At 47.7% G+C, this 25,278-nt stretch overlaps 1 protein-coding gene across 2 annotated transcripts in view; it reads right to left on the bottom strand.

Moving 5' to 3' along the window:
• Nucleotides 1-3,831, bottom strand: part of LOC119170038 (uncharacterized) — a 265,750-nt gene extending 261,919 nt beyond the window's left edge. The window contains exon 1 of one of the 2 annotated variants that reach the window (XM_075880854.1): nt 3,359-3,831. The gene's annotated coding sequence lies outside the window, so the exon portion shown is untranslated. The remainder of the gene's footprint in view (nt 1-3,358) is intronic. The other variant, XM_037421064.2, reaches the window with a different exon arrangement.
• Between the last annotated feature and the right edge of the window lie 21,447 nt (nt 3,832-25,278).

Below are 25,278 nucleotides of genomic sequence, written 5' to 3'. Positions count from 1 at the left end.
CCTCGGCAGCTACAGTCAAGTCCCAAAGAGCTCCGAACGTTCTGTGGAGTTGAGCATCAGCTGGACCAACCCCTTTACTAACTAAATGGCAGCGCTACCGAAACGGTCACGGCCGACGGCCAACGCACCTTGTCCACCCCTTGGGACAGGACCAGCAGCTATGCGCTCTCGCACAAGCTACAGCGCTATAGACTCGCTGATTCTCTAGAGAATAATAAAAGTAACGAGATTAAGCGTGCAGCTCTCCGTATACATATATAGCCGGCAGCTCTATAGTTTGGACTCGGCTCCGGGCCAATTAGAGAATTCGCTCTTGCATAACGCCTCCGGCGGCAAAGAACCTCGCGAAATCCGTCCGGCGTTCGTTCTGTGAATAGGATTGCTGAACCGAAGGAGCCCGGGGGAGGCGGGCTTTCCAGTTTAATTAAGACTTGCTCCTGCTCTAGGAGTGCGTTGGTGGAGCGTGTTTGAAGTAAACTCGCCAGCGGCAAGAAAGCGTCCCGCTCAAGCTGTTGCGAAAGGAATGGTGATATCTTCGGTGTGGCACGCGACTTCTGGTGTTTGTTTTTTGTTCTGTTGCTGTTTGTTATCTTAGGCTAACATCCAGTTTGATTACACCGAGCTTTCTCTTGCACACACGTGTAAATGCAAAGGAACGTTCGGAATGCTTCTTGTTTCCTGTCGCACATACTCAGCCGCGCGTGTAGCGTTTCGTCTTACGGGTGTTCGAATGATTCGGAAATATGATCAGAATGTGTTCTACTCAATTGAACCTTCTTATCGATTAAACGCTGTTCCTATACACAAATATTGACGTGAGAAAGTCAAGAATATTTTAGTACGTCAAGTGCGCCTAAGAAACCACGAGGCTCCAGGAAAACCGCCATAAATTTATTTTACGCAGGATAGCATAAAAATAAAACATGGGCGCCCACACGTCATGCTTCCGCGCGCACCAAACGCGTCAGAAATCTCGAATTATCGTTATACAGGCGACAAATCCCGGTTTTTCCCTGCAGTGACGGGCAGCCGGCCGGCTGCACGTCGCTGGAAAAGCCATACTTTACTGGCTGTACTACGATTTTTCGGGATTCGTGAAGCGTTTTACGCAAGCGAATAATCTTAGTTGTTCTCGCTGCCACTTTGGTGCTTCCATTCTAAAAAAAAAATATTGAATACATAGGCGGGAAGATGATTTCGTATTGACCGTAAAAACGGCTGTTCGACACTCCAAATACAATAAAAAAAGTATTAAGTGGCAATTTCTGGGGTTGTATATACGTCCTGAAACCACAATATGAATGTGAAAGACGCCGTGTTGAACGAGACTTGCAATGTGGGCGTGTTGTTGTGAAATGAGGGCTCCCGAAATTAGGACCGTCTGGTGTTCTTTGACGTGCACTGTCATCTCACAGTACACAGGCCTCTTTATCGTTTCGCCTCCATTGAAATGGGACCGCCGCTGCGGACATCGAACCCGCGACCTGTGGATCAGCAGCCGAGAACCGGAACCGCTATACGGCAAGGGACTGACTTCAAGAAGTATTCGATTCGCAGACACATTCAATGCGGCACAAAAAGTTCCTATTTGCGTACCCTTTACACAGAACTTCGCTCATCGTAACTGCTGCAGCACTTGTCTCGCAGGACTGGCGGACACCTGGCTTATACTCGCCACGAAGAACAGGCGTTGCGAAATGTTAACATACCTATTATTACTGCAGCTTAAAACTTCGACTTGAGGTAATAAGGACAGTTTTTTAATCGTAATACATAACGACTTAGGGCAGCCCCGCCGCGGTGGTCTAGTGACTCGGCTGCTGACCCGCAGGTCGCGGGTTTGAATCCCGGCTGCATTTCCGATGGAGGTGGAAATGCTGTAGGCCCGTGTGCTCAGATTTGGGTGCACGTTAAAGAACCCCGGGTAGTCGAAATTTCCGGAGCCCTCCACTACGGCGTCTCGCATAATCATATGGTGGTTTTGGGACGTTAAACCCCACATATCAATCAATCCACGACATAGGGCCGCGAAGACACACTAATATAAAGGGAGTTCTTTATATATTTCTCTTTCACCCATCTACCACGTCATGAATTGTTAACTACATTAAAAACTAACTTCATAAAAAGTTTTTGCCAATAAAATTGTGGTGGCACTGGTCAGAAATGATGTTTCTCCCGGAACAGCGTTCAGCTCTATTTTTCGAGCTGAACTTTGATGCCGGCTTGAATGTTTCGTGTCTCAATTCTGGGGGTCAGATCAACGGGTCGGTTGACTTACGGAGAAAAAAATCCAAGAACCACATTCACATAAAAACCTTATTTTGATCTGGCGTTTTTTTTTTACCCGTTTCGTCAGTTTAATAAGCAAGGTAAATTCGCTTTCCCAGATAAATAATGTAGTTATCTTCTACCCCGTCACCAATTGTGCGCCTTTGTGACGCAAGTAGAGTGTCGAGGGTTAAAGAAAGCATAAGACAAGATTGGTATATCAACACGCGGCTAAGTGTCAAGCACGACTTCCCGATTCTCACTTCTCGCCTATCAAATATACTGATTGAACTTGCCAGGTGACACATGAATTGCCGATGACGTATACATGCTACGCTCATGGCACGATTGATGGGCATGACGTCATCGCATTAACAAGAAAACATGTACCGGAAAATTTCTTGCGCGTTTTGGTACGAAGATGGTGAACACGAGCTGAATTGCATCTAAAAAAAATGTTTGTTATTTAAATGTTATAGTGGAATACTGGTATGCAAAGAGTTTGATCAAAAAGCTAGAAAAGGTTGCTTTGACCTGAACTCCGTATTTCTAAAGTTACGCAGCTGAGTTTAGGCGTCGAAATTGATTTTGTGAATTTATAGCGAAACTAGAAACTTTCTGCTCAGCTTGCTTTAAAAAAAATGCTACGCATTCATGTTCACGTTAGTTTCTTGAGTGAATAATTAGCGTGCAATCTTCTTGCCCGTACAATGTTACTTTGCTTGTAAGGAACTTGAATCAGACATAAAGCTACAGAACTTTTGGCGTTATAGTGACCGACACTCTACAAGACATATCCAGATGCTGTGTCATGAAAATGCACTGTATATTTTATTGAAACTGATTTATATGCGCTGTTTTTTACAGTGCTCACTACCCGTAATTTTGTGTCCTTGACTTCTTAATACCTATTACACATTTGTATTTGTGTATGTTGGTACACACAACTAGCCTTCGGCTAAGGGGCCATACAACGTTAATACACGTTTTGCATTTGCTTACATATGTGAAATAAACTTAAAACTTGCGACTAACTTTATAAAGAAACTAAGTGCATTCAGTAGTACCACATATTGGAAATACTCACCGGAAGATGCCGAGACGAGCACAGGAAGGAGAGAAGCCAGCGATGCTTTGGGACACTTTCAGAATGCACCGCAGTGTACGTCCGGAAATGCAGGAAAGATAATCCGAGGAACGGAGCCGCTGCAGAAAGAGCCGGCGACAGGAAGGCGAACCCGTGGGAAAAAGAGGCCGACGCACGGAGCCGTCGACAAGTACGCGCGATCCCGACACCGGACGGAAACACAACGGCCCGTCCCGCTGACAACAGGCCCCCACCTCAGAGTAAGTGCATGGGTCGGCGGGGGAATCCTTCTCTCGGCGTTCCAAACGGTGCACACCGCTGGCTGAGGTCACTGTCGACGAGCACAAGACGGCGACAACATCCTTCGCTGAGGAAGCGAACAAACGAAAGAACAACGCCGATCACGCGCGCGCAACGCGATGCGGCCGTCGGACGACCCAGTGACGAGGAAAACGCCGCTCTCCACGGCTGCACCCCCTACTCGGCTCCTTCGGCTGCGGCCCACATCCACAGAGCTGCGCTGACCGGGGCGCACTGAATCCCGGCTTCCATTGAGGAGCCGCTCGGCGCATGCGCGTGGCAATGAGAGGCGAGAGAGAGGAGCCTGAGCGAGAGAGAAGAAAGAGGGGTTCAGCTGCGCATATACCCTCGCGAGCGCGCGCGCGCCAGCGCGCGTGGCGTTCGCTTCCTCCTCTCTCTCGCACGTCGGTGGCGCGGCGGGACTTTTGTCCTGCGACCGGATCACCGCTTTTTCTCGCACATTTTTTTCATCACTGTACGACGCCCGGGATCCGCTAAATCTCTTCTCCGCAGCACCTCCCCGATGCCCCCTATTCTTTTCCCGCACACTTTCTTTTTTTTTGTTGTTTCTCCTCTCTGCACCAGTCTAACGCCCCCCCCCCCCCCCCCCGTAAACGTTGTGCGTTCTTTCCCTATTTCCCCTTTGCTTCATCCCGTTTTGTTCGTTCTTTCATTCTTCGCGGTGGATGACATCCTCCCTCCGCCAACCATCCCGACAGCGAAGCCCCCCTGTTGCCCCGTGGCAGAACGTTGAAACACCCGCGGCGCAGCTTGACGAGACCTGTTGGTGAATCGCGTGCCACGTTTTCATTTCCTTTTCTCTTGGGGTCTATATCGATAAGTTGTTTTCTTGCGAGACCAGCTCTAAGCCAAATATATACGCACAGAACCCCCTTAACCCTCTAACACTCACTCCCCGCCGCACGCACGCACAAACTTAAACACACGCACACACAAAATCCGCAACAGATCAGATCATCTACATACGTACGGATAATCATAGAGTTTCCTATGGGTACACTATAGGGAACTCTGCCGCTAGTTTCTATGGGAGCTGTAAATCATGGCGCTTCAGTCAGCATGCGAATGATAAGCCAGCATGGATTTGTCTAATCTTCGTACTTTCGACACTATTTGGCTTCGCATGGCTTGGAGCTCGCTACGTTGTCACGAAACACAAATCACCAAATGTTCTGCAGTTTCACTTCATTACCATGATCTTTTAGGTTCACCAATTCAAATTCGGTCATGATGTCAATAAGCGTCCCTTCTTTCATTCGAAACAAAACCAAAACGCAGGCAAGAAACAAATCCGAAAGTGCGTCCGAGGCCCGCCAGAACGAAAGCTATAGGCAAATTCGCGTACTACCCTTCATTCCTATGGTCGCTGAAAAATCGCAGCGCAAGCGTCCCCTCTTGTTAATTTTAAGAAGCTGTGCGGGCAATAACCACCCGCTTTCCCCCACCGCCATCAAAATTCTGCGTAAATCACAGCTCGAAGCCAAAAAGTGAGTTCTTGAATCGGCTTTTGATGTGAACTGGAACCAACAAAACATCTGTACGCCATTCGTTCTGCCCTCTCTCCCCATCATTGACACACGGACCCTGCAAAATTATTCGCAAACAGCCTTGTGATACAGCCAAGCACACTATCCCGCACGTATGGGGAAAACAAACGCCTGCGTCTGCTAACACAAGTCGAAAAAGCTTGAAAACAACGAACAGCCTTTATGCTATCTTGACGCTCTATATGCAAATAATAAGAAAACTTGGTATAGTTAATGCGTCGTGACAGATGATCAAAGTATCCGGAGAGGAGACACAGACGCAAACCAAAGTTTTCATCTCCAGACCAGGTCGTAAAGTAGTCATTTTGGCGCGAAATAGCCATCTTCGGCAATCCTATATTCACAGCGGACAGCAGAAGCAAGCAAGTAGACCCTTTTTCAAAATTTTAATGTTAGCTTTCCTGCTACGAAGTTTAAACTACTAATGGCGGCTATAGTCACTTACTGCAAATATATAGCCTGTTCAAACGCTGTTTGCTTGCACAATGACGTGGAAAATGTGTAGCGGGCCCTCGTGATTTAAGCACTCATAATAGACCAGACCGAACACAGTTAACTGGAACCGCATCTCCACTTGAAGCACGACAGGTGGCGTCATTACTTGGGCGAATATGCAGCGCCGAGAAGCACACTTGCGAATTATGGAAAGGGTTCATTGAACATTCCCACAATGTTAAGTGTATGATCTTGAGTGACGGTTTGAATCATAGAGTTTCCTAATATACACTGGAGGGAACTCTGGCGCAAGTGTCTAAGGGAGCTGCAACGCACCACGCTTCAGCGAGCATGGGAATGATGGGTAGTACACACATTTGTCTAATATTCGTACTTCGGGCCTGCTTTTGGCTCCGTGTGTGTTCGTGTGGCTTGGAGCTGTTTTCTTACGAAGCAAGTATTAGCAAATGTTCAGCGGTTGCGCTTCACCATTTTATTTTTTTTTAGACTTACTTTCCAAATCAGCTCACGAAGTTCAAAAGGGTTCAATCTTTCTTTCAAAACAAAACCGAAACACAGCAATAAACGAAGCCGCAAGTACCATTCGCCGGGCGCAAGTACGAAGACTAGGCAAATGTGTGTGCTACCCATCATTCCCATGGTCACTGAACGATCACAGCGCCATAGTGCCCTCTAGTGTATTTTAGAAAACTCTATGGTCTGAACATCTCTTTGCGAGAACGTTGCGTTCACTATCTCTATTTTTTTACCGCTATTGATCTCCCTTACTCTATTCATACTGGAAATGTAGTAAACCATACAGTTGCTTCTTCAAATAACTTACAAGTCGTGTCCTTGACCGTCATCGCGCTCTCTCCGACCTCAAGAAGGACTCCTCAATTGTGCGGTCTGCAACGTAAAATGCCGAGAACCCTAAAATCGAGGCTTTATTCCCCCGCAGAAGCTTAGGATTTGGTTATGGCGTTACTGCAGTTAGCTACGAGGGTTGATTCTTCCCTTTCTTTTCTTCGCTCCCCTTTTTCGCCCCTTTCTATTCCTCTTATCTATTTTTCAAGACAGTCCTGAACATGTGCCTGGTTAAAATTTATTATTTATCTATTCATTTATTTATTTATTCATACTGTAAGCCTTCACGGGCTCTTACAGGAGTGGGTTCAGAAGGATACAGATTGGTTGCTGTATACATATATGTACACATATACTGAAGAACAAAATCAATATAGTAACAAAAGGTGATAAAAATCAAAACAAAAAAAAAAAGATAACTGCACAGACGACTACGCTGTCCTTTCGATAACTTCCTTCCAGAAGATGTATTTATTAAGGTATGCACATGGAAGATCATATGTGCACTGAATCCAAATACAAGCGTGATTATGTAATCTACCTATGCTGACCGACAGTTCCAGTAAGAATGTTTCCGTCCTGAGTAACGTTAATGGGTGTTCAGTAAGATCAAAATTGGTAAACGCAGCTATATATATATGTCGTCCTCCACTGTGAATAGTCGCAATGTTGCCGCTTCTCCCTTAGTAGTTGTTAGTTAGCGTATCACCCTGTGTTGTTTACCGTTTTCAATTCCTTGCAGCGCATCACAGGCGGGGAGACGTACAAACTAGCACCTATCGCCGTCTTATTAGGGAGTTTTAGCTTGTACGTACACTTCTTTACGTTACCGTGCTACCGGATACCGGATAGAATCTGCGCATGCGCGGGTCTTTACGGAACGTAAACCTTTACGTTTCCCTCCGGATCTGGTTTAAAGGTTTACGTTTCCTGCCATATAGACAACCTTATCTCGCAAATACGCCTTCGTTCGTAGAAACTCGTGGTATGCGCATTGCGGGGACTCGAACCATCGAGTTGCTATAAGCAGAAGTAGCTGAAGTGCGAGCGCCAATGGCCATTACATTGTTTCAGCCGGATTACCGAAGCTAGAATGGTCTAGGACATAAATGCAGTAAACGTGCGAATTCCAGAGAAGCTGGATAGGTGGTGCCATCTAGCGGGGCGATAGTGAACCAGGTAATCACAAAATTGTTATTGCAGAAACATTGAGCATTGCACGTCTGATGCAAAAAACGCGCAGCGCCGTTATTACAAATGAGTTACCTTTTTAATCATTTTCACCTCAAAAACATTACGCGTAAGAACGTGTTCATGAATGTGGTTGCACGAAGTGTCACAAGATGTCGACACCATCGTTGCATTAGCCTTGTATTTTTCACTCTTTCGCGCATATGAGGATGCTGTACGCAATAAAAGAACGTCTCGTGATTTCACCACAATGGTGATTTAATCATATGTAAGGTGAATGCAGTTTATATGCAGTTAGCATCACCATTTATGGTTTGCGAAAACGTAAAGGTATACGCGTTTACGTACGTACGTGAAAATTTACGTATGAGGAGCTAACACGTTGAAAGATATCCGTTCCGGTAAGACGGTAAACGCGAAACGGTATCCGGTAACACGTTAACGTAAAGAAGTATACGTACAAGCTAAAACTCCCTATTATAATGCATTTTCTGTAAGTTTTTCGCCACGTGCACCGAGGAGGAGGGAGCTAATTCAGACAACGCCTTCGGTTTGCTACCCTGCCTCACTGCTGCACTGCGGTTTTCTATACTGTGAGAAGGGATGAAGATATTAGGAGAAAGAAGAAGGAAGAAGATAATACTGTGAGAGTACATATTCGCTTGTCCATTCCATGCCTCCCCTAGTCTATTTTAGGAAAGCACCAATGACCGCGTCCCTTCGGTGGCCTATACGACGTGTATGGCCACAACCCGAAGAGCTCTTCCGAGACAGTCTGTTAATTATCTAGTTTGTTCGATCAAAGCCTCTTATGGTTCACCGCGGCACGAATAACATTGCGTTCGCTCACTAAACGGTCACAGAAACACAGTATAGATACTATACCGTTCCGTCAATGTTGCACGAGTCACATCTGGAGGTGTCTTCCGTGTTCATAAAACTTTGCATCAAATTCCAACAATTCGTTGCGCCGTACGTGTAATGCGAACAAAAATGAACTGGCATGCACTCGCTTCGTCCTCTTCTTCGCCTTCTGCTTCACTCTCACAACACGTCGCCGATTGGTCCGGCCGTTGAATGAAATGGCTGTGATTCCGGGTGAGTATGTTAGGTGATTAAAAATCGCCTGACATCACGTGACTGCTGCTCACGCGACTAAAATCTCAAAGCATTGCGAAACGACTACTCGCGTGACCGAAATCCTGTAACATCTATCACGTATCAAAAATCACGCAACTTCGCGTTACGAATCCCGTAACTAAATAGAGAGTTTTAGTACTGCGTACGCTGCGTACGTGGCGGCGTTGCGTACGTAAGGACGCCACGTTCTGCGTAGTGCACATGCGCAGACCGCAACGCGCACGTATCGCGTTACGTACGCAGCCGCTACGTACGCACGCATGAGATGCGTGCGTGCGTACGTAGAGCTGATCGCGCCGCTCTCGAACAAGTTCGCGACAGCGCGAGACTTTGTTTTGCAAAATGGCGGCATCGAAGGCAAGCACCGACCGGCTCTGTGGCTTAAAATATGGCCATAATCTGGCTATAACACTTGGATTGGCTCACTTGGGCTGTCAACAACACGTGCTTCTATTTTGATCTACCAGATGACGCAACACGCTTCACGCTCGTTACGTACGCGGGTACTACGGCGTACTAAAAGCCGATTAGTGGCAAACGACGCCACGTAACGCAAGGCGCTTGCGTGATGCATACGTAGCACCATTCCGCAGTACTAAAACTCTCTAATATCACGTAACGTACGTAACATCACGAGGTCAAGTGTCACTAATCCCATGATTGGGAAGGCAATCGCCGGGATGATTCCGAGGGCTCCCACCGACCGGCTGACTCTCCGTCGCCGCCACGGCCGAGTTCGAGAATGTTCCACACCGTTACGTGTGCGCAGGAGCACTTCGAAATCCAAGGAACCCATACTACTCGTTCTAGTATGTTCTACTGTGCAGATGAACGCGCACCGGTTGCCAGAAATGTTGGCATCTCGAATTCTCTGAATCAACGCCTTTGTCTCATTGTGTCCCGGTGTTCGCTTTCACGGCACGCGTTTTCTGTGGAGGAGCTGAAGGGGTGCACGCTGTGGAGAAGCGACGGTTGCGCGCGCCTTGAATTGCGGCGCGTGATCGGCTGGCTGGCGCCGTGTTTTTTGACGCGTTCTTTTGAGGGTGGTTCCAGCACTCGTTTGTGACACTATAGAATTACGTAACATCAGGTAACAGCTATCGTCGGGGTGGGAGGTTTCCTGGCATGAATCACATGACAACTAGTCACGTTACATGTTCCTACAAAAATAATGCGCCGCCAAATCATGTGACTGAAGTCACCCAACGTGACGAGAAATCTTGTCACGTTACTCAAAGCCACGTAACATCGTGTAACAGCTTGTCACGGCCCTGAATCCACCTAACACCTGATCACGCGACATGCTCCCGACAAGAGCCGCGTAACAGCTTGTCACGTGATTAAAATTCCAACGTAAAATCTCAAGTAACAGCTAGTCTCGAGACATGTTGCCATTGAAACCACGTGACGCGCGTGTAGTGTGAGGAACCGATCGGAAGCGGAGGATAGCTAAGCCTAACCACCCTTAGTACTAATAGCAAAAACGTCACAGGAACAACATGGCTTCCCTAGCACAAACTTTTAGAAGGTTATATAATAATAATAATAATAATAATAATAATAATAATAATAATAATTCAAAAGCTAGGTCGAACACTAGCTGCAATGTTGGTTAGTCTTATGCCACTATAGTGTAAGCTGCGCTTTAGAGGCGAAGCTCCTTAGAGTCTATGCTTGTACGTTGTGCGTTTTCCGTACTCCCGGTGACGACGATGATGACGCAGGTGACGCTGCAAGGCACCCACTATGGCCCCTCACGATGACGCCGATGGGCTTGTTCGTTGTTGTGTATTGTCCATGCTCACGGTGACAGTGACGCTGATGACGATGCATGGCATCCGCTATACGCCATGCCGACGACGTTGAAGTCGATGAAGAATAAGTGTTTCATGCCACCCATTGTCTTTTTGAGGTTTTTGTTTGTTTAGAAATCTAACACCTTTAAAATATTACCTATATTACCTAATTATTCCAACCGTCCCTGTCAAGAAGTGAATTAATTTGAAAAGCAAGGCACCGTCCCAATCATGGCCTATCACCCTAGGTGGGCTGCGCCAAGGTGTTGAGGAACCAACCAACCAACCAACCATTCTCTTTCTGACTAGGGTGAAAATGAACGGGAACCTGATTTCACCCCCGAAAGGCAACGCCGACGCAGACAGCAAGCTACCCATGTGGGCGAAAGCTCAGAAAGCAGTGGCTCAACGAAAACGCCGACAGCAAACTGCTACTCCGTAGTACAAGGCACGGGAAGTGGCAGCTCAACGGCGAAACCACACTCTACGTGGTGTACACACGCGTTGTCACTCACTTACATGCGCTAGTGGACAATGTCACGGGTGATTCACGGTAAGGACGATTTCCAGTGCTTCGCCCACTCGTGGAGATGCGTAGATTTTTCTTATGATTCAGTGTTGTACTTCATCTGGTGGAGCACACAGGTGTATTATTTTTATTGTGCAAGCATGGTGACAAGCCTTCCACGTGCAACGGTGCAGTCTTCAGGTTAGGCTCCGAGCTAAAGTTTAACGATGGCGAAACCACGTCTCCTTTCATATATCTACGTAGACTTGAGCAGTGGTGACAGGATTTCAGAGTATACAAGCACGAGAGGTTCGTTCCACCAACGCTCGCTCGCCTGCCAACAGAATCGTGGCCGCTGAACCCTCCTGTCACGCAGCCTTCAGCAGCAACGTAATAAGTTCCTCGTCTCCTAGCTCAGACTGCACAACTCGCACGCACGCATGCAAATGTGCTCGCTGCGCTGGTTGTGTGTGTATAGTGAGCGCTTCAAAATGATGCAAAGGCTTCTAGAGTGATGCCAGCACGCTAAAACAGAACGCGCGGCCTCGTACTGGAATTCGCAATCAGCACACGACGAAGAACGGCAAGCTGCCACCGAAAATCCTCCCATACACAGCGCGTTTTCATTGCGTCCCCCTTTGTACTCGCCAAACTGAGGGCGTAAATGAGGAAACCAGCAGAGGCAGCAGCGCTTAGCTAGCGGAATTCGGTGCGGAGGGCTTGTTGGATGCGCTGGGATGGCATCACCTCCTCACGACCGAGTCGGAAATGATGCTGCGCCTGGTGCGACGGCAAAGTCAGATTGCCGAAGTGCTGAACGCTTCCCTTCCAGAGCTCCATGTACGCCACGAACGTCTATTTCGCTTTGTGATAAGTTAGGCGGGCTGCCAGCTGCCACAACACTGAATACGGCTTTCGTTTATACTATCGCGTAAACTAAATTACGACCTTGTAGGGCAGCCTTACGCAACAAGTTCACCGAGGTTTTTTGTCAGAGACTAGAACGCCTGTCAGAAAGCGTCTCTCTCAAAATTACGGACGTGCGCATAGGACACACTCTGGACATCAACGTAGTAGTCATTGTTAGGCTACATCATGCAGTGTAGTACTACGTGCGTGTAGGCAATGTAGGACTGAAATGTGGGACTACATTAGCGGTCATTGCGGGCTACACCGATAGTGTCTACAATGGCGTCATCGTAGGACTACGTCTAATGACTAGCACGTAGTCTGACCGTTCTCGTGAGTCGCACTGTATAGACATTGTTGTGGGACGTATTATGCGCACGCTTAAAGGAGTAGGTAACTCTGACGCCAAGGACCACACCTTCACTTTGTAGAGACGCTTTTAGCAACCGTATACTTATTGCGATAAGATTGTAGTTAATTTGCTTTCGTCCATGTGGACTAAAGAAACCAAGCGCAATGTTATGTCGTATTCACACTCTCAGATAGATCAATCTTATTTGATCCTAGTCTACTACTGCCCACACAATTCATATTGGTGGTTGGCTAAATGGCAAAATAAGTCGTAATGAAGTACATTTCCCTGGTCGTTCTGAATCCATGCCTTTTTTTTTTTGCCAAATAGACGTGGAGTTTTCGGCAACTATACAGCACCAACAGAGATGCATACTCGGCACACCACCAATATCATTGTATGCCGTTGGCACTGCCACTCTTCAGAGAAGCTCCTGTTGCGGCATGGTAAATTGCTCGTCGCATCGCACTTCTAGAGCGCAATAACCAGGCATCATCCTACAATGTACTACATCAACCCGCCAAATATGCAACTTTGAGCAAAGTATAAAAAGTGGCAGTTTATCTCAAACTTGCAAATAGCTTGTTACATGGCAAGATATGGCACATAACCTAGTTTACGTTTACGCAAAAGGTGTGGTACCTCGGCTTATACGTAATAATCAAGAAAGATGACCAGCAAGGCCTGTATAGATTACATCAAATTAATATAGCTAGCTCAGAAAACTTCTTTAGCACAGTTGTCTGTATTTTCGCCATCTTAAATACACGTGTATCATTTCCACCAATATAAAACAGAATCGTTGGCACGCAGTGTGCGGCTATTTCTCAACCACACTTTTTTTTCTTGCAGTGGCTGTTACTAGTATTAGCGTCTGTGTTGAGTGCAGCTATGGTCTGCCACAAGTCGCATAAGGAAAGAAAAACGGAAAGAAGAATATGAAGAAAAAAATTTGAGCCTGTGGTCAAGTAAAACGGAGTTGCAATACGACGGCACACGAGAACTACACACGCCAGCTTGCGTTCGTTGCGCTTCTGCGGCCATGGCCGGCGGGACGGCGCAGGAAGTTTCACGACTGCGACCTCACCGCTGTCTTGTAGCGCAAGACTTTAAAAGCGAGCTGACGAGGCGACTCGCGAAAGCAGCAACGAGTGCAGTTGGCGAGTAAGTAAGCTGTTGCGCTTGAATCGGCATTTCGTGGCTAGCCACAAAGCGCGCCTGCGTGCTGGGAAAGAGGAGGAGAGACACACAGGTTTCGACTCGAATAGTGGCGAGCTTTTGTGGCCGATTCAGCGTGCAACACGCGCCGCATCTCGCAACACCCTCGCGCAACGCGTGCAGTGATGGCCACTGCATGCGGCGCAGCCGGCTCGAGTGAGGCTTTTAGCGTGAGAGCGGCGTGATTCTTTTAACAGGCGCCGGCTCGCTGCAGCGCCAGATTCGTGTGCAGCCAGCTTCTCCAGAAGCAGTCCTCCATCGCCTCATCTTCCTTCCCACCAAAGCCCCACCCGCAACGCCAAACACGGCCGCCGAAGCTTCTGGCGCGCTACTGCTTTTGTGCGTTCAGACGCGCGATGGCGACGTTAACCGCGCGTTCCGAGAGGAGGGGAAGATCTCCGTCGTTCCCGCTGGCGTCGTGCGGCGGCGCTCCTCACCGCGTCGTTCGCTATACACGTCGGACGGCGGCTGCGCCGCTTCCCTTATCGGCACGTTACGGGCGCGCCGGTCCATTTACAAGTTTGCGTCGACGATGAAGGCGGCGGCCAAGGGGCCCCCCGTGCTTTCTAAGCGAGCGAGGTGTCACGCTTCACGTCGGCGAGCGAGCAGCCGCGCGGCGGCCCCGAGTTTGTAAGATCTCGTTTCTCCCATCCGCTTGTAGCGTGTAGAGCGCGGTAACAAGATGGCCGCCCTTCCCTTCGAACACTGGCACCTTGCAGATGCTATCGGACGTGAAAAATGCGGCCCTTCCGAGCGAAGCGCCTCTCGCTTGTGCTTTTGGAGAAAAAAGAAGTGGAGTTTTCTTGAAAGGAAACAAGCCGAAGAAAGAGAAAAAAAAAAGAGGAAACGCGGGAAGAAGTTCGTCTTCATCTCGCGTAGCGCCGCCGTTGCTGGCGTGCAAACAAGCGAGGCAGCTAGGGAGGATATTGTGACACGGCCTTCTCCCTCGGGGCACCTTGTCGAGCGCGAGCATGCAAGTGTTGCGTCTACCGGACGCGCTGCTTCGTCCCTCTCGACGTGTCGGTGCGCCATGTGTCATAACTTTCTTGTTATTTATTCGATTCTTGCCTCGAACTATACCCCTGGCAACAAAAGAAGCCGATATTTCGAAACACTATTATATTCACAGTATTGTGAAGCGGGCGTGCCAGGGGCGCATAACTGTACACGATATATATATATATATAAATATATATATATATATATATATATATATATATATATATATATATATATATATATATATATTTATACCACACAAAAACAAACGCGCACACGTCCCCACACGACACCTCAGGTCATGTAAGCCTAAGAAAACAGTTTACACTGAGCGAGGCTATCAGAATACGCCTAATTCGAACGTGTTAACAATCTAAATAAGAGCGGCGTACATCTTCTGGAGCTTGGCAAAGCAAGGCGTGTAACGAATAGACGAGCAATAAGGCACATGTTGCTAGTATGAGGCATGCAATCTCACTTTCATCGCTCTTCTAATGATCGGCGTTGGCAACCCTGGTGTGATCAACAAAGTCATCTCCAGCGCCATCTTGCCGGTGCAATGCAACCGAAGGACTCGAGTTTAGGCTTATCGATAGTCCCGAACTTTCATCGCTTGCCCGCCTCGGTGGGTCAGTGGTTATAGTGCCCGGCTGCGGGTGCTCGGCTATCAAAACGGCGAAAATCAAAAAGCCAAACTATGAAAAGGCCGAAAGTCAGAACGACAAAAAATTGAAATGGCGAAAAATCAAAGATAGAGAGAGAAATAAATAAAAGGAAGAGACAGGGAGGTTAACCTAGACGAACTGGTTTGCTACCCTGTACGGGAGTGGGGGAAAAGGTCGAAAAGAGGATAGATATAGAGAGATAAAAAATAAATTAGAAAAAAAAACCACATGCGCACACATTCAGGGAGTTCTGATCACACTCATTTGGACAGGCCGGTTGAATGAAACTCCCTGAAAAATCGATGATTGATATGTGGGGTTTAACGTCCCAAAACCACCATATGATTAAGAGAGACGCCGTAGTGGAGGGCACCGGAAATTTCGACCACCTGGGGTTCTTTAACGTGCACCCAAACCTGCTCCCTGAAAAATCAAAAATTGACAAAAAACCAATACCCCGAAGAGACAACGCCGAAACCACATGGCAACAAATTGAACCACGTGAAAAATAAATGACGCTCTTTGCGACAACCACTTGTTCGTTTTCGACCGTGTCACTGTCCCCTGACCTAGCTGTTTACCTTGTTCTTCAAATGTACGAATATCGGCTTATTATCTGTTGTGAAGCTATAGGTATATCAGTTGGACAGGGTGGCTCTCACGGGTAAGCAGAAAAAAAAAATAGCAGTGCTGTCCAGCGTTCGGAGTGCAAAAGCAGCAGCAACGTAAGAGAGTTGTCATTTCAATGGAAATGGAAGAATACGCTGTTGTGGCGTGCTCCCAGAATGAAAAAAAAAACTTCAATTGAAAGGCGGTTATGTGTACGTGCTTGACAAAAAGTACATTCTAGACACCACTGGAGGTGCGAGAGGCGAGGCGAGGCGAATGTAATGCAATCTGATTTCTTACAATTATAGACAAGGTACTCACAAAGTCCTCTCGAAAGAAAGTAGTCCACGCAAGCCATGCTCCGGATGTCTATAGAGTGACAGTTCTTCGCACTGAAGATCGGATCAAAGCTGTGGCGATGGCCTCGTGTAAGGCCCCCGTGAAGCTCAAGTTACGGCAGATGTACTACAAACGTCTTCAAGGCAACGCCTTTCGAGTGATGAAGCCTTGAGCCAGCTTTTAAGAAGGAAAAGGAAAACGGACTTTCCACATGGGCCGACTGTTATCGAGGGCGAGTACCGAACAACCTTAGATGGCCGTGAATTTCTGCGACGGGAGTGCACCAGCGCAGATGAAGCTTAACCCCTCATTTATTTCACGAACAAAACATGTGGAAACTGAACGACGCACCAACGTGTCTCATGGATGGAACATTTAAGACTGTGTCGCCACTCTTGGAACAGTTTTACAAAAATCAAGGTTATCTTCATGTATCTTGATGGTCATGTGTTATCTTTTGTTTACTTTAATGACTCTACGACCAAAGGGCTGAACCACATGCGATGGGAAGATGGCTATTGGAAACGAGGGTGAAAGTGCATGCATCTCGTACAAACCCGGCGGAACTTTAATTTTGGTACGATACGTTATTTTCTACAATTTCTGGGCGATGTCGGCATTTTCATGCTTCTGTCACAGGTCCCGTTAATTCGGGAGGCGATCGCCGGGCTAATTTCAAGGGCCGAAGTATCGGCCCCCCCAACCGCACCACGAAAGCGTGGACAATTTAGAAGTGGTCCTATTTGGCGCGCCAGCGGACACCGGCTGTGGCCCAAAGAACAAGTCAGAGCCGAGAGTTGATAAACAAAACAAAATTATATTCTCAGTTATGGCAGATTAAAACGATACACAAGTATGCACACTCGACAATAGTTGAATACAATACGTCCCCAATCAAACAACGTACTACCCAGTACAATCAGCCACACATTCGAAACAACGGACACGGACAACAATACGCACTACAATGCAGTCGCATGCATCGAACAACCAAGACACTTAAAGACTAAAAAGTTAGGAAACTTATTCAGTCTAAAGTTCTTAGAACAAAAGTCTGGATGACACTCTTCCGAGAATCACCCACTCGAAGTCCAGCGTTGTCGTTCTGCTGACCCTGAAGTTTCTCTTCCAGGAAACCCCACGTCTTCAATTGGCCGCTCTCCAGGCTCCAAACTTCTTCCCCGGAAACACGTCGGCTTCACAAACGCAGCTGTTGCCACGCGTCTTCGCTCGATAGCGGTAGACACACACTCTTGCCTGTAGCTCGAGTCTTCACCCCTCAGGTGGAAATCCTCTTCTTCTCCTCCTTTGTCACGGAAGACAAAAGGCTTCCCTCACAAGGCGGAACGCCCTACGCACTCTGGCGCATACATTCTTTTTTTCCTGCTTTGTCACTAAAGACAAATCCTTCACCGACAGACGCGGTGGAATAACCTACGCACTCTGGCGCTAACTTCCTTCTTCTCCTGATCTCCCATCTCTGCTGCTCGGTTAAATACCTTCCGCGCGAGATTCCAGAAAATTCTCATCATTTCGTCGGCGCGATACGCAGCGAAGGCTGGGGAAAGGGCGAGACGGTACGAGGGCCGTCCGCGAAAGATGACGCAACCCTGCTCACCACGCCCCTTTCCATCGAGAACTCTCTAGGGCTTGCTCGGCCGCCGATGCGACGAGGTTCGTTAGCGAACCTGCGCTTCCGAGGGGAGAGGGACGCGCGCCCGGGGAGTCCTTGAATGCTTGTTTTCTTTTTTTTTATCGTTGACCTCTCGGCGCTTCGTCGCGAGAATTTGGCGGCGCGCCCTTTTTTGAGCGCTGGTTTTGTGACACTGCCCCCCACTTTAAGAATATTTTCTCATAATATTCAAAACCACACAAACGAGCGCGAACAGTCCCCACACTCTCAGAGATTGTAACATAGTCCGTCACTCATGACACGTCAAATTCACAATAGATCACTCAATACAATTGTACATTGTAATTCAATCTCACAACACATGAAATATAACCACAGGTGCATGAGTACAACACTCCATCACAGATTCGAGACAATACAAATGTACAAAGTTCTCTCATTACAACAATTGTACAATCACATCACCGTAACAAACATTTTGACTATCTCGACATACAGTTGTGACACAGGATAACAACCACATTAGCTTAGCATATAGCACTGTCAAACACATTCCGAATCGACCTCGACCCCTATCCTGTGCATTTCGAGCGGCGCTTGCGCCCTTTCTTGCAGTGCTGTCTACATCTCTTCTTATTGTTTTTCCTCGTTTTGTTCCGGCGAGCCCCTTCCAACGACGGTGTCTGAGGCGGCGTCTCAGCCATCGTTGTCACTTCCGACACTGTTACCGGGTCATGACACTCAACCTATCCTGCCCGGTTATTCACCCGCTTTTTCATGTCACAACATTTGGCCTGGCTGGCCGACTCCGTCACCTTTACACTGTCGGTCGGTTGAGGTCGTGCCGACGTAAGTCCAGCTGCCCAGCACGTGAACTCATTCAACACGATCATCTTCTCATTCACTGTCTCTTGTACCGCGGCTTCACCTTGGGCTCGAGTGAGATCCGTCACGGGATGCTCCTCCACTGTACCTCGCGGTCACTGGGTTGGCGAGGGCTCTATCTTAGGGTCTTCTCCCAATCTTTCTGGATCATTCGGCCCTCGCGTCCCGTCGATGTTTCCGATGACGAGGTCGTACCGGGGGGTCGTCATGCATAGAGCAGTAACCTTCCCGCTGAAGTATGGGGTTTCAACCTCAATTTCTGCTTCGGGAAGCATCTGAACCATACTGTCAATTAGGCAAACTGGTTTCGTTTGGCCTGATAACTCAGTTTCCCGTACCAATTTTTTTTCGCACAATAACAGTGGAGCTGCCGGTATCTCTTAACACCGTAACCTTCTTGCCCACAACTTTTCCAGGCAGCGTTGGCATTCCCTTCGTAACACCGGTTGGCTGTTTTGTCATTACAGCACCCACATCAATATGAGGTTTCTCCCCATTTTTCAACTCTACGAATCCATTGGTGACGGCATCACCATCGGATTTCGGTGCTGCTAGCACACAGGATACCTCGTGAGTTTGACTCACTCCGTTACGACAAGCGTCTGCTTTGTGCCCAGTCTGACCGCACTTGAAATATTTTACTACCGCAGGGCTCGTAAAGTTGGTACGACAGTTGTTCGCGCGATGACCCACTCGGTTACACAGAAAACATCGCAGAACACTCTCCGGTGCACGCTTCTTTTGTTCGGGTGCCGAATTTTTCGAGTCTTCGGGACACTCCTTCTTGACTTTGGCCAACTTTGTGCCACCTTGTGCTTCCAAGAATTGATCAGCTAATTCAAGCATGTCTTCAAGTAACTTAGCTCTCCTCTCTTTCAAGTACAGCGACAGGCTTGGGTGGCAACTAGTAAGAAATTGTTCTCTGGTTAGGAGAGTAGGAGCAGGAGTACGATGAGCTAAGCTCATCGTACTCCTGCGCTGTTCCTGAAAGTTTAATCCATCTGTCGAAATAATGGCAAAATCGGGAGCATACTGCGTAGCCGTCTCACCATCAGCTGGCTTTCCTGTCCGAAATCTGTACCGGAAACCTTCCACAGTAAATCTAAATCGCTTCAGCAAAGCAGCTTTCACCTTTGCATAGTTGGCTGCATCGGTCGGCGTCAGCCTACCGTACACACTGAGCGCTTCACCACTCAAGCAAGTACTCAAAGCAGTTGCCCATTGATGTTCCGGCCCATTCTGGCTCCTTGCAATCGTCTCAATTCTGTGAAGGTACGCGTCAAGGTTGTCCTTCCTTTCGTCAAACGCTACGAGCAGCTTGCTTGGGTTCAAGCGGAAGCCATGATCTTCCCGTTCGCTGCTTTCAACTCTAGCTTGGACGGGAGTTTTACTTCGCTCTTGCAAACGGAGCCGCTCGAGTTCCATCTCGTGCTGCCGCTGCCGTTCCCTTTCCTCTCTTTCTTCTTTCAGCTGTCGCTCCTTTGCCTCTCTTTCTTCTCTCGACATTTCAACACCCAGCCTTTCTCTCTCCAACTCACCTGCTTTTTCTTCCTCGGCCCTCTCAGCTGCCAGCATCTCTCGTTCCAACTCAGCTGCTTTTTCTTCCTTGGCTCTTTCAGCTGCCAACCTCTCTCGTTCCAACTCAGCTGCTTTTTCTTCCTTGGCTCTCTCAGCTGCCAACCTCTCTTGTTCCAACTCAGCTGCTTTTTCTTCCTTGGCTCTCTCAGCTGCCAACCTCTCTGTCTCCACCACCTCTTTCTCCTTCTGGCTTACCCACTTCCGTAGTTCGGCGCCAGAAAGACCCATCTTCTCACCAAGAGCTACTAACTTTTCGAGATCCATGGTGTCTCGCAAATAAAATCTTGCCGCGTGCAGAAAGCATCTGCCTAAATCAGTCTATCGGAACACTCTTCTGCACTCGTTAACGAGAACACCGAGCAACACACAAAATTATTCCTATATTACTATACACAACTCGAGGCTCGTTCTCACTACTTTGGACACACTGTGCACCAAACGGTCCTTGTCACGGACGCCAGATTTATTGTCACAGGTCCCGTTAATTCGGGAGGCGATCGCCGGGCTAATTCCAAGGGCCGAAGTATCGGCCCCCCGAACCGCACCACGAAAGCGTGGACAATTTAGAAGTGGTCCTATTTGGCGCGCCAGCGGACGTCAGCTGTAGCCCAAAGAACAAGTCAGAGCCGAGAGTTGATAAACAAAACAAAATTATATTCTCAGTTATGGCAGATCAAAACGATACACAAGTATGCACACTCGACAATAGTTGAACACAATACGTCACCAATCAAACAATGTACTACAGAGTACGATCAGCCACACATTCGAAACAACGGACACGGACAACAATACGCAGTACAATGCAGTCTCATGCATCGAACAACCAAGACACTTAAAGACTAAAGAGTTAGGAAACTTATTCAGTCCAATGTTCTTGGAACAAAAGTATGGATGACACTTTTCCGAGAATCACTCACTCAAAGTCCAGCGTGGTTGTCGTTCCACTGCCCCCGAAGTTTCTCTTCCAGGAAACCTCGCGTCTTCAATTGGCTGCTCTCCAGGCTCCAAACACGTCGGCTTCACACACGCAGCTGTTGCCACGCGTCTTCGCTCGATAGCCGTAGACACACACTCTTGCCTGTAGCTCGAGTCTTCACCCCTCAGGTGGAAATCCTCTTCTTTTCCTCCTTTGTCACGGAAGACAAAAGGCTTCGCCCACAAGGCGGAACACCCTACGCACTCTGGCGCATACTTTCTTCCTCTCCTGCTTTGTCACTAAGGACAAAACCTTCACCGACAGACGCGGTGGGATACCCTACGCACTCTGGCGCTAACTTCCTTCTTCTCCTGATCTCCCGTCTCTGCTTCTCGGTTAAATACTTTCCGCACGAGATTCCAGAAAATTCTCATCATTTCGTCGGCGCGATACGCATAGAAGGCTGGGGAAAGGGCGAGATGGTACGAGGGCCGTCCGCGAAAGATGACGCAACCCTGCATCACCACGCCCCTTTCCATCGAGAACTCTCTAGGGCTTGCTCGGCCACCGATGCGAGGAGGTTCGTTGGTGAACCTACGCTTCCGAAGGGAGAGGGACGTGCACCCGGGGAGTCTTTGGATGCTTGTTTTCTCTTTTTTTTATCGTTGACCTCTCGGCACTTCGTCGCGAGAATTCGGCGGCACGCCCTTTTTTGAGCGCTCGTTTTGTGACAGCTTCGGCGTTTTGATGCTTCAGTGTTTTCATTTTTCGGCATTTTACAGTTTCGGCTTTTTTATGTTTTCAGCGTCTAGATTTTTCGGTGTTTTAAATTTCGGCATACTGATGATTCAGCCTCTTGATTTCCGGCGTTTTGAATACCGCTTCTCGGCTGCTGTCCAGGAGGCACCATGTTCGATCATGACTGCGGTGGTCGCGTTTTGATTGAGGCGAAACGGTGGAAGCCTGTGTACTGTGCGAAGTCAGTACACGTTAAAAAACACTTGGTGGTCAAAAGTTGCGGATTTCTCTTCTACGGCGTCTCTCATAATCATATCTTGGTTTTGAGATGGAAAACCTTACATCATTAACTTTTATCGCTTGCAGGGGGCAGCCATCTTCGGTTTGGGGCTGCAGTTCAGATGGGAAGGTTCTAGCGTCTGGCCTGTTTTTTTATTCACATGCTAACCGCTAGTGTTCACTCGCCATCAGTTGTAACGTACCCAAACATGTATGCATGTGGGAGCAGGACTTCGAACAGCAGGATTTTGAACAGGCTACTGAACAATCGACCACATTCATACTATCAATCAGGTAATAGAAAAATGCTCAGAATACAGCCAGCCACTGTACATAGCCTTCAAGATTATACAAGAAGGCGTTGGATTCAGTAGAAATATCAGCGGTCATGCAAGCACTGTGGAATCGGCATCGACGAAGCATATATAATCATCTTGGAAGAAACCTTCAGGGAATTAACTGCTACCATAGTACTTCAAAAAGAAAGCAACACAATACCAATCAAGAAGGGTGTAAGGCAGTGTGATACAGTCTCCCCAATGCTATTTATCGCGACCTTAATGATGTTTTCAGAGGCCTAGAATGGGAAGAGTTAGGCATAAGAGTTAATGAAGAGTACCTTAATAATCTGCGCTTCGCCGATGACATTGTATTGCTGAGTGACTCAGGGGACGAATCGCAACTCATGATGACGGAGTTTGACAAGGAGAGCAGAAAGATAGTTTTTAAAATAATCTGCAGAAAACGAAAGTAATGTACAACAACCTCGGAAGAGAACAGCGCTTTGAGATAGGTAATAGTGCACTTCAAGTTGTAAAAGACTATGTATACTTAGGGCAGGTAATAAACACGGAGCTGAACCATAAAATTAAAGTAACTATATAGAAGAATAAGAATGGGGTGGAACACATTTTGCAAGCCCTCTCAAATCTTGACAGGCAGATTGTCACTATCCCTCAAGAGGAAGGTATATAACAGCAGTATCTTGCCGGTAATATAGCTAGTGAGCAGAGACTGGTAGACTTACAAATAGGGTTCAGCTTAAATTGAGGATGACGCAGCGTGAAATGGTAGGTGTAACCTTAAGATACAAGAAGAGAGCAGAGTGGATCAGGGAACAAACCGGGGTTAAGTATATAATAGTTGAAATCAAGAAGAGGAAATATACATGAGCCGGGCATGTAGCGCGTAGACAGGGTAACCATTGGTTATAAAGAATAACTTACTGGATTCCCAGAGAAGGCAAGTGAATTAGGGGGAGACAGAAAGTTAGACGGGCAGATGAGATTAAGAAGTTTGTGGGTATAAAATGGCAGCAGCAAGCCCAGGACATGAGTTGACTGGCAGAACACGGGAGAGGCATTTGTCCTGCAGTGGATGTAGTCAGGCTGATTGTGACGATGATGATGATGAAGAGGATGAATCAAACCCCAAACCACAATGCCGACATTTCCGATTGATGATAACTGTGGACAAGACTATTTATGTTTGCTCTAAACGTGAGTACGAGAGTGACAATTATCTTCCGAGTCGCTAATGACGTGTGAAATGAGTGAACAAAAATGACGGCAAAGGTGAAGTGCCGGGCGCGTGAGTTTTCTAACCAGCTGTGCAAGTGAAGCCATCATATGAGCTGGTGACCTGTGGTGGCCCATAGAGGTGGCGCGCTAAGATTGAGCTACGTGTGGCGATTACGTGGCGAGAAGCTTCGTGGCTGGGGACGAGCCAAAGCAGCGGCCGACCATGTTGCTGCCGTCCAACCACCAGCAGGGGTGGAGTCTGCGATACGAGTACTACATCTCTGGGAGCGGTCTGGCCTGGTGTTCTATTCCTTGCCGGGGCCATCACGGATTTCGGCGAGGCGTCTTCGTGGTCAGCTGTTCGGCACAGTGACGAGCGTGGTCTGGATAACGGTCACGATTGCGCTGAGCATCACGTCTCGACGCAAGCTGTTCACTGAACAGGATGGCCATTCCCTGCATGGAGCACTGCGTCTCTAGTGCGGGTTGACTGTTCCATATATATATAGTCCCACCCACGCCGTCAAGCGTGAACGATGCCGCAGCGTCGCACATCAATGATGATGAAAACGTTTTATGAAAGTTCAAATAAAACGAGGAGGGTCCCTATTCCAGGACTCCTACGGTAACCTCTGCGACAGCCCAGGCCCTGAGAATGAGGGCTCGGCGCACATCGAGATGCTCCCCGCTCCACATCGCCTGTCGCCGCCTCCTGCTCCTGTATTGCAGCGTCCGTCATGCTGACCATCGCACACTGTGAGGTCCCCGAACTATCTGCTTTGGACTCGCGTTCGTTGCTTTCCTCATTAGGTTAGACAGTCTTTGTTCCTCAATTGTTTCAACACTTTTTTCTTGTTATGTGTTGTAAGTTAATTTTCCGTGTTTGTCATAAGCGTCATGGGTGTCTTTTACCGCGTCGTCTGTGTCCATTTCTTCTCGAACGGTGCGCACAACAAGCACGACAAATATAGTCCACAGTATCATTTATAACAACGAGAAACAATGGGCTGCTCTCGCTTTCTTTTAGAGTCGAGATATAGACGACACAGAGAGTGGCACCTAATGCATTAGCTTACTGTATATGAAGAAACATGACAATATGTACGCGTTACGTTTTTTTGTTTGAGTCCGGACTTGTCTCTAGGGCTATATAAAGACACACGGCAACTCTCTTCAATGTGTCACAACTCTTCGACGATAGTATAATCATCTTGCAGGGTAGTAAACGTGTCTCTTGAAAGAGAGTCGTAATAAACAGTCAGAGTAAAAAGTATAGACTAGCCGCATTGAGGGACGACTCGAACAGGGAACATTTTCAAAATATTAACTTTTCGAATGATTCGCGCTTATTTCATCGGACCACCATAATATTACCACGTGGGCCTTCAAGCACCAGTTGTCTTTATCATCAAGCATAGATAAGAGTAGTTACATGCACAAAAAAGATCCATGAATGCATCTTCCTAAATGCG

This window comes from Rhipicephalus microplus, chromosome 2, assembly GCF_043290135.1.
Source record: "Rhipicephalus microplus isolate Deutch F79 chromosome 2, USDA_Rmic, whole genome shotgun sequence".
In the NCBI taxonomy this organism is placed as follows: domain Eukaryota; kingdom Metazoa; phylum Arthropoda; class Arachnida; order Ixodida; family Ixodidae; genus Rhipicephalus; species Rhipicephalus microplus.
The sequence above is the reverse complement of the archived record's forward strand: the minus strand, read 5'-3'. Positions and strand labels throughout refer to the sequence as shown.